Source organism: Coenobita brevimanus, chromosome 31 (genome assembly GCF_032717465.1).
Source record: "Coenobita brevimanus isolate Jiangsu-jjx chromosome 31, ASM3271746v2, whole genome shotgun sequence".
In the NCBI taxonomy this organism is placed as follows: Eukaryota; Metazoa; Arthropoda; class Malacostraca; order Decapoda; family Coenobitidae; genus Coenobita; species Coenobita brevimanus.
In genome coordinates, this window is record NC_136984.1 from 22,003,797 (window position 1) to 22,009,896 (window position 6,100).

The following is a 6,100-nucleotide window of genomic DNA, read 5'->3' on the forward strand; positions in this document are numbered from 1 at the left end:
ATAATTATAATAATAATAATTATGATAATAATAAGAAGAAGAAGAGGAAGAAGATAAGGATGATGATGATGAGGACGATAAGGATAAAGAATCCCCTGTACACACTACACAAATATGTTAATCTCTTCTGTTACTCTGTGTTACTTCCCAGCCAGAACTAACTAATCACGTCCCTCAGTCTATTGGCGTTTAATATTTCTAAATTTATTTTTTCAATCTTTATACAATTTCATTCATCTTAAGGGGAGACATAGGATTGGGAAGGGGCTAAGAAGACTGTTTACAATCCCTTCACTACGAATGGTGTCCCCAAAGTTAACACAATCGCTTAGATGTTAACAGGAACCAAGTAGCCTAAAAAGATTCGAGATTACACTGAAGGAAAAATATGAACTAAATCTGCGAATAATTTCTGGCCAAAGACACAGATAGGGTAAAACATAATGGTCTGTCGATTATCACCTTGAATTTGTGTGTGTGGCTACTGCATTCTTTTGTTGCATTGTTTGGAGGGTCCCTATGTGCTTTATCAAATATAGTCTTATTGCAATGCTCATGTCCGTATTATTTCCCTCATTGACTTAAACTTTTATAAAAATTATTGAGAATGCACGCGTGTGCTCCTGTGTGTGTGTGTGTGTGTGTGTGTGTGTGTGTGTGTGTGTGTGTGTGTGTGTGTGTGTGTGTGTGTGTGAGATAAGATAAAACTTGCCAAGATATGTATAGATTAATGAACAAATGATCCTAATTACAGGGGAACCATGACTCGTACTGTATTGCTAAAATTGACAATGACACTGTGGACAAGTCATCAGTTTTGGATAAAAGTTTCTAATGTACGAGTATACATTAACGATGAAGTTACTGACTATGCTGTGTTGTTGCTGAATGTACTCCGTAATGTGCAATACAGATTAATTGCATCTAGCAGTTACAGTGTTCCATAATAGCTGTCAATGATTGAGGATTTGTTTGAATCTTCCCATACAGTTTTAACCCCTCAGAACCGAATGACATATTCTGGGGGCTATTCTTCCTGCTGCAAGACTTTTATTACAGTCATATGGATTTCTTATACTGAAGCGCTTCATTGAGGTTGTATTTAGGTTTTGCAGGTCAAAAAAAGGTAATCTGAAGCTAAATAAAATCTTCTGGAAATGGTAAGAAAAAAAAAGGAAAAAGGCGCGTCCTCTCTCATGTGTTAATGATAGGACCGTGAATGTTCTTTGGAATATCTTGGTCAAATGGCTTCAGGTATAGAACGCTGAGTGTGCAGTAAGATGTACTAGATATAGATGTCATGTTCTTAGGACTCGCCAGTGCTCAGTGATCCCTTTGTATCAGTACGCATCAAACACTATACAGTAGAGGGAGGACCGGGCACGATGCTTCACCAAACCAAAATAACCTGACCTGACCTAACGTATCCTGACCTACCTAAAATTAACCTAACCAAGCCTTAAATAGCCTAACCTAACCTAACCTAACCGAAACTATCCCAACCAAACTAAACTTCAGCTAACTTTCTTAACTTAAACAAGCCTAAAATGACCTAACAACCATACCGAAACTCTCCTAACTTAACCAAAACTAACCAGACTTATAATAACCTAACCTAACTCTCCATGTTATTATGCCTTCTAAAAACTGCCAGTGCCCTCCATCTCTCTCTCTCTCTCTCTCTCTCTCTCTCTCTCTCTCTCTCTCACTGTCATCCACTTTCTGTGTACAGGGTGGCCCAAAAATAGCGCTTCAATAAAAACTCATTAAACTGGACGAACCTGAGTTTGCGTCTTTGGCTGGTCAGATTCTTGCATAATTTTTGTTTCCCCTTGACAATGTTCACCTTGCAACTGTTTTTAGGGACGTGGATGTAACTTCGATTGTTGTGTCAATATTGAGAGGTAGATTAGGACTTCCATTAAGTGAATTATCTGCCTTTCTGACAGTTGATATTTTTTTTTTTTTTTTTTATGCGAGGAACAAGGAACCAAAGGCCATGAGCTCGCAGTAACAGTTCCCTCCAAGAGAAAAACAAAATACAATATAGAGCCAAATTCAAGATCCGATCATTTTGAGATGCCTGGACACAGTGCGTTTGAAAGACTGGAGATCATAGGCAGCAGGAAATACAGACAGAGGGAGACAGTTCCAGAGCTGACCTGTTGCATAAATGAAAGACTGGGAGTAACGGTTAACTCTTGCATTAGAGAGTTGGACAGAAAAAGGATGAGAGTTTGCTGCCAGACGGGTGCTACGCGCCGGTTGTAGAGGTGGAGGAATGCATGCAGAGAGTTCAGAGGAGCAGTGACCATTAAAGTAGCGATAGAAAAGAGATAAAGATGCAACAGTGCGGCAAAGAGACAGAGGTTGAAGGGAGTCAGTAAGAGGAGGAGAGTTAATGAGACGAAAAGCCTTTGCCTCCACCCTATTGAGAAGAGCTGTATGTGGGGAGCCTCCCCACACATGAGAGTTGTACTCCACACAGGGGAGGATAAAACCCCTGTATAGAGTCAACAATTGTGCAGGGGTGAAGAAAGTGCGGAGTGGGCTTAGCACACCCAATCTCTTGGAAGCAGATTTTACAAGAGATGTAATATGATATTTCCAAGATAAGTCCCGAGTAAATGAAACCCCAAGCATGTTCAAGGATGATGCAGGATTAAGCTGAATATTATTAAACATTAGTGGGTATTCCTGTGGAAGATTTTGTCGGGTTGATAGGTGTAAGAGCTGAGTCTTAGATGCATTAAAGACAACCATATTATTTTTACCCCAGTCAGAGATATGAGCCAAATCAGACATTAGGTGTGCCACAGCCTCATCCCTTGCTTGTTGAAGTAACTGTTGAGATGGGCGTTGCGGGAACCGAATGGAAAGGTGAAGGGTGGAGTCGTCAGCGTATGAGTGGATAGGGTTAGATGTACAGCTTAGAACATCATTGATGAATAAAAGGAAGAGAGTTAGTGATAGGACAGAGCCCTGAGGAACACCACTGTTGATAGATCTAGGAGAAGAACGATGGCCGTCTACAACAGCGGCTATAGAACGACCAGAAAGGAAGCTAGCGATGAAGGCACAGATAGAAGGATAGAAACCGTAGGAGGGCAGTTTGGAAATTAAAGATTTATGCCAGACTCGATCGAAAGCCTTTGAGATGTCAAGTGCAATGGCAAAGCTTTCGCCAAAGTCCCGAAAGGAGGATGACCAGGAGTCTGAAAGGTAGGTGAGAAGATCGCCAGTGGAGCGCCCCTGACGGAACCCATACTGACGATCGGAAAGAAGGTTGTGATAGGAAAGATGCCTTAAAATTTTTCTATTAAGAATTGACTCGAAAACTTTTGAAATACAGGACGTTAAAGCAATTGGACGATAGTTGGAGGGTTGGGAGTGGTCACCCTTCTTTGGGACTGGCTGAATGAGAGCAAACTCCCAGCAAGAAGGAAAGGTACAAGTTGACAGACAAAGGCGAAAGAGTTTGCCTAGGCAGGGTGTAAGCACAGAAGCACAGTTCTTGAGAACAACAGGAGGGACCCCATCAGGCCCATATGCCTTGTTAGTACTGAGGCCAGTGATTGCAGAAAATACATCAACTGAAGAAATTTTAATGTCAGCCATGAGGAAGTCAGAGGGGGGAAGTGATGGAGGAACAGCACCAAAATCGTCTAAGGTAGAATTGGAGGAAAAAGTCTGTGCGAAGAGATCTGCTTTATCAGTAGAAGAAATAGCTACAGAACCATCAGAGTAGAAAAGAGGAGGGAAGGATGATGAGGTAAAGTTGTTAGAAAGATTTTTGGCAAGATGCCAGAAGGAGCGGGAAGAATTCGAGTCGGAGAGTTGAGAGCATTTAATATGGATGAAATTATTTTTAGTAGAGCGAAGAACAGACTTAGCACGATTCCGGGCAGAAACGTAAAGATGGTGTGATTCAGGGGTGGGTTGGCTCCGGTACCTTTTGTAGGCCCTCTCCTTGTTGCGGACAGCATTAGAACAAGCGTGATTAAACCAAGGCTTTCTTGCATTAGTCAAAGGATATGAGAAAGGAATGTATGCTTCCATGCCCGAGAGAATAACCTCCGCAATGCGCAAGGCACACTCAGATGGCTCACGGCCATGGAAGCAATAATCATTCCAGGGAAAATCAAAGAAGTACTGCCTGAGGGCCTCCCAGTCCGCGGCTCCAAAATGCCACAGACGACGTTTCACTGGAGGGTCCACAGACCGAACCGGAGTGATAGGACAGGTTAAGGTAATAAGGTTGTGATCGGAGGAGCCCAACGGAAAGAAAAGATTAACAGAGTAAGCAGAAGGATTAGTTGTGAGGAAGAGGTCAAGTATGTTGGAGCTCTCTCCAAGGCGGTCAGGGATACGGGTAGGGTGCTGTACAAGCTGCTCTAGGTCATTAAGGATAGAAAAGATGTAGGCTTGTTCACCAGGTGGATCCGTGAAAGGAGAGGAGAGCCAAAGGTGGTGGTGAACATTGAAATCTCCAAGAATGGAGATTTCAGAGAAAGGAGAAATGGATAGAATGTGTTCCATCGTAGAAGTAAGATAGTCGAAGAATTTTTGATAGTCAGTAGAATTAGGGGATAAGTAAACAGCACAGATATATTTAGTCAGAGAATGACAGGAAAGCCGAAGCCAGAGTGTGGAGAATTCAGAAGAATCAAGTTCAGGAACACGAGAGCAAGATAAGTCGTTGTATATATACACAACAGCCACCTTTGGCTTTGAAATGAGTATAGAGAAAGTAGGAGGATACAGAAAAAGGTTTGCTGTCAGTTGCCTCAGACAGCTGAGTCTCCGTTAGAAAAAGAAGGTGAGGTTTAGAGGAGGAGAGGTGGTGCTCAGCAGAGCGAAAGTTAGAGGAAAGGCCACGAATGTTGCAGAAATGAAGAAGAAGAGAGTCAGACCGTGGTTCCAGGCACCTTGAGTCGTCACCGGGAGACGGGCAGATGGTTGGGGCATTTATGGTCCCCCCCCCTGGGGACTCCGAGGCTTGATAAGACGACGCAATTTTGGTAAATTTTGAATAGGAAGTGTAGTGTGTACTGTGCATGTAGTTTGGTGTAGATAGTTAGAGAAATTTGTACTGGAGAGCATGCTGGCCTACTCTCTGTGTAACTGAGACACTGAAAAAGTTCAGCAAAGGGGGATGGTCAGGAACTAGTCCTGAGGGCTGATGAAACGGGAGCTCCAGCACTCCCTGTCATCAGCTTTCCATCCACCTCGGGAGTACTGCCCTGCTCGACTGGTGCTACAGTCTACTCTTTGTTTTTTGTTTTTCATTTTCTTTACTCTTGTCGAGGATCATACCTACCTTATTTATGACAGAGGAAATAGGGTAAGGGTGATGATGATGATGATGGTGGTGATAGTAATGATGATGATGATGATGATGGTGAGGATGATCTTGAGTAAGCTTTCATCGATGTATTCTTTTCCTTTTTCTTCCTCTTGGATCATCCCTACTGGTTGTGTGATCGATGAAATAGAATGATGATGATGATGATGATGATGGTGATAACAATAATGATGATGGTGGTGATGATGCTGATGACGGTAATGATAATGAAAATGATGATGATGATAGTAAAGACAATGTTAATGACTGAAATGCGTGAACTGCAGCATAGTGCCCCTGCAAACTCCCTGACACTCCCACCAGGACCCCACAGAGGAGCCGCAGCTGAACCGCGAGAGTCAGTGTGGCAACGGCACAAGTCAGCCTGGGCCGTACGCCCCTATAATATGCAGCCGCCTCACCGTTGCCATAGCAGGAATCCGACACTATCTTCGTGGAGAGGTACCGCCGAATCAGATCCGGGTGGAGCTGTCTGTCCAGCTCCGATCAGTGCCCCTCAGGAATTGGCCTGTAGCCACTCCCGCCTTCCTAAGGAGTGTGCCAGTAGCTTCTCCGAAGGTGTCTTCCTTTTAGGGACGGCCTGTAGCTGCCCGCCCCTCGTAAAGGAATCGGCACACCACCGACCTGAGGGTAATCAGGAGACGGCCTGTAGTCGCTCCCGCCTTCGTCAGAAGGTGTCCTTCCAGGGACAGCTGGTAGCCGCCCTACACCCCCTCCTGCAGGAGTCGGCCTGTA